A 12,454-nucleotide genomic window follows, 5' to 3' on the forward strand; every position below is an offset into this window, starting at 1 on the left:
GATTAATATTAATGTTTGTTTAAAGATATGGGGGTTGGGGGTTGGACCCGATGGATGAATTTTCGAGGTCCCTTCCAACCCTCTACAGTTCTGTGTGATATCCTCGAAGAAGCTGTTTTTATTTGGGCTTCTTCTTATGTTGGTAAGAGGAGTTTTTGCAGTACAGAACGTGGAATTAAGAGAAACTTTACAGGTAAAAATGATTGTGGACTGGTGAAGGAGGCAAGCACAGCTAAGCAAGCTGTTTTCATAGCTGGACACTTATCAGGTATCCAAATGTTGAGTCTCTAAACTGGGTTCCTAAATATCTGCATGCAAAAGATTAACGGTGAGTTTAAGAAAAAGGGAGAAAGTCTGAGCATCTAATTTCTTATTTTTTTCTTAGCTCATTTCTGTTTGTCAGCTGGGAGGATGAACAACAAAATCAGGTTGCTCTGATTACTTCCCATTCACCCATGAGTGCACCATATACCACAACTATGAAAGTGAGGTTTCAGTCAGACTGGAAGACTCTGGTCAATGGGCAAGGGTTTGTAATAAAATGGCATAATTTTCTTTTAAAAAATATTTTTTTACACCATTTGTGTTCAAACGTCTAGCAATCTGCTATTAATCTATGTCTGTGTACCCGTTATTTTGTTTTGTAATTAAATTTGAGTTTAATTTCTGAAGATTTACCATGACTAAAATATTACTTTGATACCCAAATAAAACAGGAATCATTCATCAATCACATATTTATCCCAGATTTATTAAAGGAAATTGGATCGTAACACTGTCTATAACATCTCATTTCTAGGTACATTAGAACTTATTTTTTAACATGGCTCCATAAGTCTGTATCAGGGCAATTTTCATGGTATATAAAATATCTTGAATGATTTAGAAATCTAAATTAATGAAAGATTATTCAAATATTCAGCATCATGTCACTGACAGTTAATGGACTGAATTCCCTCTTTGACTCTTTTCTTTATTTTTTTTAAAAACTAATCTGCCCGAGGATATGTTTCTTTTAGACTACAGGGTCTTTAGGGAAGGTACTGACTATTCCTATGTTTTTATGCAGTACCTGTTTGTTACCATAAATCTAATAGTAGAAAAGGATTGCCTGACTGTGTGAAGCATGCATGGATGTTTCTCTGTAAATATGATTTTGTATGACTTCAAACAGTCTACAAAATAAATCCAGAATTTCCATTTAAACAATGCAACAAGATATTGTTGGTCAAGTTCACTATTTTCTTTCATAAATATAAGCATCAGCATAACAACACAATGAGAACTTTTTCCTCAGTATTTTTTTATATTGTGGCATAACTAAAACCTGACACCCTATGCAACACCATCCTAGGTATGGTATCATATACCATCCTGAGATTGGATGGTATATAAGAAATTATTTTATTATAAACATCTTTAAGATTAATTCAACAATTCATATGAAGATAGCAGTACAAAAATGCCTGTGCTTCAATAGAAGACTTGAGGAGCAGGTCCTTAGTTTGTATTGCTTTATATCTATGAAGACTGATAATGTATTTTTTTAAGTAGAACCTAACACGAGCCAACTTCTAAATTCAGCTTCTGGCGACAGCTCCTTTTATATTCCCTCTTGCATGAGCAAACACACCACCAAAGTCCAATCTACTGTGTCAAATATATGCATTTTGTAAATATATGACTATTTGATAAATGGAGTTGAATCCTTTTTTTTTTTTAGGTTACTTGTTCGTAGTTTATTTTTAGCTCACATGTTGCATGCACATTGCCCCTTTCTCCAGTGCAATGCGCATATGAAGTTCCCTGAGGTGTCCGAACTAGATTCACTGTGAGTACTTCTCCAGTATATGCAATTAAAATGTAATTCATTTCTAGATATCATCAATATTCTGTCATAGTATAAGGGGAATGGACTAGATGACCCATGAAGTCTATTCCTACCCTCATATCTATTATGATTACCTCATATTAGTAAAATTGTATTTTAAGGTCACTTATATGCGCTAGTTCCCTTTACGCAAATATTTGGCACTTAACTCGTCGTTCATGTCTCTTTCTTCATGCTCTGTTTATAAAGGATTCAGTACAGGTAGAGCATCAAATGAAATGAAAACCTGATATTTTGTTGTAAATAATTCATAAAACAATGTTATGACCCTTATTCCCCGTGAGTCATCCACATAATGAGCCACCCAAATGAAGCAGTGAAAACATCCACTTCCCCTGCCATGGGTGTGCCCTGACGGGCTCCTCAGGGTCAGAAACCCATCAATCTCTTTTCACACATGAGCTAATCAATTCAAAGAGGGAAGTGCCAATGAGCTATTAGATCAATATGGTGAAGTATGGAGATTGATCTTATCCCACAGTGACTGCATTAACAGACTCGTCAGTGTGACCTCTGCCCTGCAGCACGCATTATACAGGATTGCAAGTCTGATATCTGAATGAAGACCTCAGGTCATTGCTTTTAATAATCTGCTTTGCTGAAAGAATTAAAAGTAAATCTGAAAAGGGATGACTAATGAAAATACGAAGGGCTTTCTTCTCTAGTCTTGGAATGCTTGCAGAAATCATGCCAGCTTTTCACAGCTACCATCAGCATCAACTGTCTGGCACAGAAACTGCTCAACTGTGCTGTGCTAAAATCAGTTGGTTTAAAATCATGTGAAATACAGCCACTGACACCTTGCTCTCCTGCCACGAAAAAAAATAATAAATTGAACACAAAACCCTAAGAAGCATTAGCTGTGTCTAAATTGATTCAAGTCTTTGGTGGGTTACTCTAGCTGTTGTCCGTAGGTTTGTGCCTGGTGCGCCGTGCCAATAAGCACACAGAGTCTCTCTGTTTCCTTATTTTCTCAGCTAAAAGACTACACAAGCTATAGAGAGACTACACAAGCTACAAGCCTCCCTATTTTCTTCAACTTCTCCTTTTATTTATTTTTTTTTTCCCTCAGCTTTGGGACTACATAGCTGGTTTACCTGAACTGATGAACTGCCAGATCCAGAGCTACACTGGAGCCCTAATGCCATGAGGTATCTCTCAGGTGAGGGTGGAATTCTACCTGTCTTCACAAGGCCTGTGTACATCCTACAACACCATCCTGTCCCTTAATTGACCCATGCTGGTAAGTGCCACTAACTTTACAGGACATCTCTGCATGAAATGACTACACGTAATACTCTAAGCAACTATGCCAGGCCGTCCTGTTATATAGACTAATCTTTCTGATATACAGTTTCAGAGATGCTGAACAAAACTACACTTTGTTGTCTCAGAACATGACATTCATATTGTTAATAATTTTAAAGCCCTGAATAATCTCATTGCAATGAAATATTTATGTATAAAGCACATTTTAATACTGTATTTTTATTATACCGAACATTTTTATTGTACAATGTATAATTGAATCAATGAATTAGAAGAAGGTTACTAAAAAAGGATTAATGTATTTTTAATGAAACTGAATGATATAACTTCTGTTATTCACTAAGAATAATGGCAGATCTATCAGGTTTGTATAGATAAGAGCTTTGTGAGTTTATCTGAAAGCCCACATAATGCTTCTCATTTAACTGTAACCTAGAAAAACAGATTTAGCAATCCTATTCAGGTTTCTAATTCATTGTTTATTTATATGAACTCTTTTCCGCCTTGTGATCAGATCACCTGTCTAATCATGGAAATACGAATCTCTTTAGCAGATACATCTATTTCCAATTGTAAAACATTTCTTGAAACAATGCTCTTTCAATGTCTAAATGGAAGAACCGAGATAGCCATACAATACCAATGGGAAATGTTTCTGAACTCTTAGGTTAATAGACAGGGGAACTGGTGAGAACTTTCTACACTAATAGTGAGAATGCGGACATTAAACTGTTCACATGGCTCGATTCCCTAATTAGCCCACTAGCCTAAATTATAAATACTTTCCAGGTAGCAACCACTGTGCTTAAAAATATCCCGGTAGAAAATCCTTCTATTAATATAATGCTGTGATTGAAATTCTAACAGTACACAAAATGTTGTACTGAAAATTAAAACAGTAGTTGCAAACTTAGCTTGGAATCCTATACGTTTATTGTGTTCTTTACAGTATAGTGTTTCATTTTCGATTACTTTGTAACAGATGTAAAAATAGATAATAAAAATGTATATTAGAACAAGATATATGTATTGCAGAGGAGGAACTTTATAATGCCACCCTTAGAAATATATTTGCATTCTTCCATGTGAGGCATGTAACTGAATTCCTTTGAAGAGATTCTGCTATTTCTTCCATCTTTAAGTAGACACTGAGAAAGGGTATATGCATACTATATTAATGCATATATTATACAAGATGCTGTAGTATTGCTCAAGAACTTTGTTGTGTGAATTTTGTAAGACTACATAATTCAGTGGTGAACCACAATTAAATAAATCACACCACCAAAATAAGCATACCATTTTTTCTACTGCTGTGGTGGGATTTTTGCATCATTTTTTTCCCCAGTTAAACTAAGGGATATTCTAGACATGCTTTGGATTTAAAAGTTTTTTTAGAATTCAGGTACTATATTTGCATCTTTCCACTTGTAAAGCAAGGAACTTAATACACATCCAATAGAACAAGCCTCAGGAGGCATTTGATTGAGGAAAGCACTTTCCATGTTTCTTGAAGCATTTGTTGTGATCTTACTGATAAGAAGTAGAAGTTTACGTATTTTCACTAAAGTGAAGGTGATTCTTCTGAATAGGAGCAAAGGAAAGTAAACTTATAGCATACGCAGAACTAAAATACTTTTTCCATAAATAATAATATATTTATAACACTCAGTCTTACACTCAGAAGTGCTAGAAGTAAATGCTGCATCCCAGTGGAAAGGTGGTTTGTTTCCCAGTAAAATAACACAATTTCTAGTCCTGTTATTTTATCAGACAGATAGGTTTTTAACTACTAGTAACAAATGAATGAGTTTTTTCTGGACTTCACAATCAAAGATTTTGTTTTATGATTTTTTTATCATGGGCACAAAATATAACATTTCTGGAGTAAGAAGGGTGCTTTTACCCTTTAATGGCAACTACATGAAACTGGTCGGGAATATAAAGAATAAAAATATATATTGGTGGTAGAGTTCAAATAAGGTCATGAAGTTGATGATAAATACAGTTTATCTTAGAGTTTTGCCATTTACCTCATAGCTCCCCAACTCATAACTGCAATATCCCTGCACATGTGTTATCAACAGATGCATGTGTCTGGTGAAGGAATATATGGCTGCACTAGGGATGCTTGTTAGTGTCATGTATTTTGGTGGCTGTTATTTCATCTGTGTACAAATAAGTGATACACATTATTTTATAATCAATGAAACTTCTCACTCATATGTCTATGTAACACAGGAATGGATTTTTTTAAAACCCCACTTTCTGATTTCCACTGTAAGCAAGTGCCTACAAGCAGAGAACATTCATGAAACTTTAAGAAAAAAAAAGATGATCTTCTGGGTAAGTACAATAGATTGAAAATACATGCCTAGAATGGAAATGCTTCTTTTGCCCCCACAGAATAAATAATAAATGCTTTCCAGGTAACGACTGCAGCTCTGTTGATAACATATATATTAATAAATTAAAAATGTCTGTAGATTGACAAGTGTTTTGTGGGCTTGTACTGAAAAGCCAACAACTAATTATGAAAGCCTGACTTGACTAATCAATTATTCAGATGAACATAAGGTGCCTATTATATGTGTAAACATGGGAATTATATTTCCCCTAAGTAACTTTCTAAAATAATGAACCCAAAACATGCAAATTTGAAATAGAAGGAATTGGCACTGTTATGCCCTTATTGCACATGCAGACCTCCCACTGAATTATTCAGGGAACACTGAACCGAGAGCCTCGGTCTTCTCACTCTGCACAGCACGGCAGTAGCAGCACATGCCACGTTGTATTTGTTATGCATGTAATATTGATTTAGCTCGTTCTTGCTGGTCATGTTTCAAATTCATTTCATGTTTAGGAGGTAGGGGAAAGGAGAAGTATCCCTGGATTGCTATTTGCGATATATTTTTACGCCTGTTGAACACAAGATTATCTGATAAATTAATAATACCATGGCCTCTGTGTGCTGGAAGAATAAGCCTTTGAAAAGGAGCACAAGTGAAGTAATAAACTCTATTTTGAAAAGGTTTATATTTGCTTGATTCCCCATCTCCTGCCTGTAAAGAATGGGTGCTAGTATTACAGAACAGATTCACTAGTGTTTCATTTAATTTGCGAGGCACTGAACACAATAAGGTAATGCATAATTGTTCTTTGCAAGTAGAAAAGACCACACTCTTAAACAGAATACAGCAACAGGGAAACCAGAAATAGATGTGACCAGACACCTGCTGACAAACAGTGACAAATCCCACTGACACTGCACTGACCCCCAGTTAGTCAAAATTTAATTAAGGGGTATAATTAAGTCAGTGGAACAGAACACTAATGAGTGTTGTGTTTTTTTTTTTTTTCCTTTTTTTTTTTTTTTTTTGATACGGGTAATTACACATAAGAATACAAAGTAAGCTAGGGCCCTCAATGTATCATTGAAGTGAACAGTAAAGAATGACAATCAGAGCTTTAAGCACTCTTTCTGTTTATTTTTCCCCCTTTGCTAGAATAATGCAAGCTGAAACAACACGGCTCTAGTCAAGCATCTGTATACATACTAGCAAATGCTACTAGCCCAATCCTGCATGTGCAGCGTGTCAGTAACATGACCTTGGTGGCCCAGTGCACACCAGTAAAGTGAGGCGTGCGTGGCTTTGCTGGGTTCTGCCCGTTGCTGTGTTTGCATGTTCGTACCGCGCAGAGGGCATGCTGCCTCACTTCCTAGCAAGTGACATTCTGTTCCTATTCAAGTAACATCCTCTAGATTGCATTTATCAAGTGTGGTTATTACAGAAAGCAACTGATTACAGGGAAGACACGCTACAGATCATCCCCATGATTGTCTGCCTGTTGGGTGCAATACACCTTTATAGTCAAACAGCAGAGTTTCTTACGGCAGTGCTATTTTATGCCTGATCTAGTTCTCTGGAATTTATCTCTAGGCAGTTGAGTGAAATAGCTGAAATATCTTTGACTATGTGATATTTGCTTATATTTCAATCATGAGAATATTGTAAAGTAGATTTACTTGACCAAAGTGTTAAACTGGGATGGAAAACATCATCATGAATAATGACGATGTTGGTAGGGAGAAAAAAACAACTTTCCTACGGTCTCTAAGATTTAAAGGAATGCCTGTGTAGTTCGGGGCCAGCCCTCTGCCGGGATTACTCTATCTGCTCCCAGCTGGTAGCCTGCAGTTCATGACAGCCTTTTATCCGTTATCAAAGCAACAAGTGGAAAAGCAGATCCTCCTGACTGCTAACACTCTGTTCAGTTCTCTCAGTAGAATTTCTGCTTCTAAATCTTTCCTTTTAACAAGTCCTCAGATTTCCTTCCTACTGCTGCAGTAGACACTAAATATGTCTCTCAAGTCTTTAGCTCACTTGTCTAACTTAAACTCCACAGGACACTAAGGGAAGAGAGAATAATTGCATTACAACAGGACATTTTCTACAGGGACTGACTGAAATGCAGCATGCTCCTGATTCTGCTCGCACTGAGGTACTGTGGGTTTAGCAGTTGGGTTCAATGACAGCAAAACCTAATTACTCAAATAACATGCTAGTGAAACAACACTTCAATTACAATTTCAGACTGAGACATGAGGTAGGCTTAAATTTAAATCTACTAACACAATTTATTTATGTAAGTGCAAATTCTACAATGAGAAAAGCAAAGCACACTATATTGAATCTTGTTATACTGTGCTTTCTTTGTTTTTTTTTTTTTAGTGGTATGCCTATAGGAAAAATAAAAAAGGTAAAACCAGGAGATATTTAAATATAATTCATCTTGAATTCTTTCAAGCAAAATATATCCACTGAAACTGAACAGTTACTTGTTATTAAAACAAATCTAAATGAATATGTAGTAAAAATATACACCCCACTTTCCTTAAATCATGCTGTCATCAAGTAATGGGTCTTAGAAATGCAATCCTATAACAGTTATTACAAGTATATTTATAAAATCAAAGGAACAACTTGGTTAACAAACTGTTAAGTAGGGTACATTAAACCATAAAGTACATTAAGTGTTTCTAATTCTTTTTTAAACTCTGTTTTTTTTTTTTTTTTTTTTTTTTTTTTTTTTTTTTTTAACCAGATTTTCTGTGACACCTTGCGGTTGTGCTGGGACTGAGGATGCTGTGGGAATGCCAGCTGGGTGGTGCATGCAGAACTCGCTCCCTCTCTGAACTGGGCCTTTGCCACCAGGCTGCTCCACTCACGCTTGGCTGCCTGCTCGAACCGTGCATGGCACATCGTGCTGGTGCCGCATCCCTGCCAGTTACACCCTGCGCTGAGCACAGCCCTACTGCAGCCAGCAGCATCAGACCTATGCACCTAACCTTCCTCATCTCAGACGATTACAGATTTTCAGCATGTGAGAAGGCATTATCTGGCCCTGGATCCTCAGCAGCTTGGCTATGAAGCAGCCAGTAGCATTTAATTTTTTGGAGGTGCCTAATGTAACCACTGTGTTGAGGACCTTGATAAAAGTGCATGGGATCACTACTCTTGTTCTTTCCTATGAGCTCAAGCATGTGAAAACCCTTGTGAAAACAAGATATAGTAAGAGAGGTTGTAAAAATCACATACATGATTTTCCTGCTTTTATCTTTACATGGGCATGTGTCAGTGTAAAAGAGCAGATTAGACAGGCCAGCTTCCGTCTGGGCTGTAGACACACGTATGCATAATTGATTCCTGACATCTTCTTCTCCCCCACGCTCTCCCCGCGAGGCCACCCCTGTCCAGCTATGTATGAATGAACAGAAGTGTCTTTCATCCCCCACTTGCCTCGTGGTTCAAAAGGAACTACGAAAATAGCAGCAACAAAAATCCAGCAGCCTGCCAAAAGGCCTGCACACGTCCCATTCTTAAAGGCATGTGAAAGGTTGGAGAGCTCAGCAAAATTTTTATGTACGGGAGCAGGCCCAAGGAAAACTCACACGCCATAACCAATTGTGGACAGAGGATCATCTATCAGCAGACAAATGCAGGAACTCCAGAATGTCTCTCCTCAAATGAAATAATATATCTTTGAAAGCCAATGCCCGTTTTAGGCCTGAGGCCCATATATCAAGCCTGAGAGGCTTGTGGATACGCTCCAGGGCCATTAACCTTCCACCTGTTTCCCCTTGTCCTTCAGGATGAGACCCTGCCCTTGATTTTACTCCCTTCCCCTGTTCATCTTCCGACAGAGTGTAAATGTAAAGCAGAGGGCCTGTGAAATAATTCAAAGGCAATGGACCAGGGACATGGTTACAAATCTCTGCCACTGGCACTGTGACTTATGCAGGCAGTTTGTCACACATGAGCCAGGTGACCTCTGTGACATAACAGAGAAAAATATCGCCCGAGATCAAAAGATGAGATTCAGAGCGCTCTAACTAACTCTGGTGCAGGCAGCGGCGGCCCAGGCACGCCTGCCTTCCCAGCGCTGCCTGCTCTGCCTGCTGGAGGGTGGGCCGTGCTCCTGCTAATTGAACCCATCGTGTTTGCTCTCCTCTCTACTCAAATCTTCCCTACAACACAAACGTCAAAATCTGTTTCCTCACGAAGCTGCTCTTTTCCAAAACGATAGCTAGATGTAAATTGACAGCAGACAGCAAAATTCATTCAGCAGATCGAAATGAACATGTAGCAATCAGTAACATCAAAAATGGTGAGTCCCCTTCGCAAAAGGGACTGTTTTAAGCTAGTAAGTTTTTAAATGCTAAGTAGTAATAAAACCTTGTATGAGCACATTCTCTCCCTGGTATTGCAATAAGAAGCCTTCGAAGTCTAAACCATTTACTGGGATTCAACTGTCATGCCAGATACAATGTAAGTCGAGTTAGTATTTAAAATGATGTAATGCACCTAGATAACACAACATCTGTATTGATTCATATTTTACCAAGAGACATACTACAGAACCAGAATAGCAGTCATTTGAAATAAAGCCTAATCAGATTGTTTTTTTTTTTTTTTTCAATCTTGAAGTCATTTTTCAAGCTGTGTACTGTATAGGAAGTTTCCCAGCTGTTTTCTACATTCAGGACTTCTCTGCTGGGTGCAGACAAAAGAAGAAGACCTAATGCAGTATTTCTCTTTCAACTCCCCAAAACCTAATGGTATGTCTGGTATGGACATTTAATTTTGTCTATTTCATAAATTAAAAGAAAACCACACAACTGTCACAGTGTCCCAGGCATGATGATGAAATGAGAAATACAACTGTAGCTAGATCAGCCTAAATCCCATCTTAATCCTAAATCACTTTGTCACTTGCCAACACCTAGTTGATGAAAAACTCAGTTTAATCCATGAATATATATAAAAATACACATATGCAAGCGCAAACAAACATTCAGCACAGTACTTACACATGCTACACACTACCCGATCAGCTAATTTCATTGTCTTATCACACGCTGACTTTGAAAAATTTCATAGAATTCAAGTAAAATCATCTGAAGGGATAGGGTTCCACTATTAAAGCATTTCACAATTCACTAAATCTAAAGGCATGAAAAACTTGAACTATGGCTGGGACTTGAGGCTAAATCACTACAGTAGTTAAAAAGAAACGTACTGCTGAAAATGTCATTGACATAAGCCTGATATAGAGCATTAAACTTCTCTGTTGCAGAACACTGCAACAGTAAACATAGTAAATGTAAAATTATTATTATAAAAAGATTACTGTGAAGTGTTACCACATGTTTTTTGTAAAAATAAGGCAGTTGTTTGATTTTGCAGTGCTAAAATCATTTGAGTCCTGTAATTACGCACAACTTTTCATTTTTTTGTGTCTCTAAAGGAAGCCTGCCAGTGATACAAGAGTCAGCAACTATATGCAAGTTCTGCCACTCCTTTCAGTGAACTCCAATTCAGATCCCAGATGTCTTCATTTTTGAAAATACCTGGAGCGTTACTTTTTGATGTAAAATATAGGTGATGTATCCAAGGGTTCTGGCAGTCAGATCTTTAGCTCTCATTGAGACTCCTACTGAATATATTCATTTGTATTGAGGCCTGATTCCACTTATGAAATTTTCACTTACAAATTTTCACTTCTACATCCTTTTTTTTATAACATATATTTGATGTATCCCTGAAAAATTAATATTTAATTTAAAGAGCACCTAGCCTAATCCATTGCCTTTAACAGTGAGTATGATCTAGTGCATCTACTTTTGTAATATTCATGAATTTGGAAATCAAGACTAGGCATTATATTTTACTCTGAGAGGTTTTTTCTCATTTGAGTGTTTGATCAGTTCTGAATGCCCAAATGGCCTACTAGAATTTCCAGGGTATAAAGAAGCTACTTAAAGATGTTATTATATTTAGAAAAATATTATATTAATGTAATAAATTATAACCTTTATAAATAAACATTCTCAGATACACATAAAATGTATTGTCCCATTTACCTGCTGCCATGTGCTTTTTATGTAATTAAGTACTGAGCATCAAATACTTTAGAAGGTTACAGCACCTTCAATCTAAAGGAGAAAAGCTGGTTCTTGTTGATAATATAATAGTTCCGTGCCGATGAAAAAGACTTAAATTAATTGGTTGAAATACTACGCAGATTCTACAAATCCAACTAATTATATTTTTGAGTCCTTATGCCTCCCTCATTTAGTCATTTAAAACAAAAGAAAACAAGAGCTATTTAACATTTAAAAATAATCATAGTAATTTGGGGCATGAATCATTCCTTACATTCTTTTCCAGCTACAAACAATTTCTGTTGGGAAAAGTGCCATATAGTATCGACAGTGACAACAAATTGTATTGTCCAGTGAACATCTGTTTCCGACTCCCACACTGATATTGCAGGTTGGGTACTTCTGAGTTAGTCTTCACAGGCTGCCCGACCACAGAGGAACTGGAAATTACTGGTACGTTCAACTTTTATTATTGGAACACAGGAAAACTTTATCATCATGCTGGGAAGTTCTATATCTTTTGAAATATTGGAAGGAGGGTTATGTTAGCACAGAAACCCACATGGGATAGTTCTTACGAAGAAGGAGAAAAGAAGTGGCTCCTGTTCATTGCATCCCTCAGTATATGCAGATATGCAAGTCTGAGATCAAAATGTCAAATGTTTGTTTTTAATAAAACAAGCTGCAGGGCAAACAAAGTACCAGATTCTGCCAGTCTTGCTCAATAGGTAGTCTGTGTCCCTATACAAAGTACCCTGAAATCCAAAGCATGGTTACTTCAGGCAGAGCAGGCTGAGGTTTAGTATGGGTTGCACAATGCAGCTCTAGGGACTGTTGGTCTTGAA

The 12,454-nt window shown here is 37.0% G+C and overlaps 1 protein-coding gene and 1 long non-coding RNA gene across 7 annotated transcripts in view; one reads left to right on the forward strand and one right to left on the reverse strand.

Annotated features, from left to right (window-relative positions):
* The window catches only part of NR5A2 (nuclear receptor subfamily 5 group A member 2), an 89,414-nt gene that overhangs the window by 49,796 nt on the left and 27,164 nt on the right, over window positions 1-12,454 (reverse strand). The window lies entirely within an intron of this gene.
* LOC311440430 lies at window positions 2,762-7,666 on the forward strand. The gene is made up of 3 exons (XR_014695408.1): window positions 2,762-3,134; window positions 5,402-5,506; window positions 7,571-7,666. It is a non-coding gene; the product is annotated as an uncharacterized lncRNA (long non-coding RNA).

Source organism: Aythya ferina (genome assembly GCF_964211825.1).
Source record: "Aythya ferina genome assembly, chromosome: 8".
Lineage (NCBI taxonomy): Eukaryota > Metazoa > Chordata > Aves > Anseriformes > Anatidae > Aythya > Aythya ferina.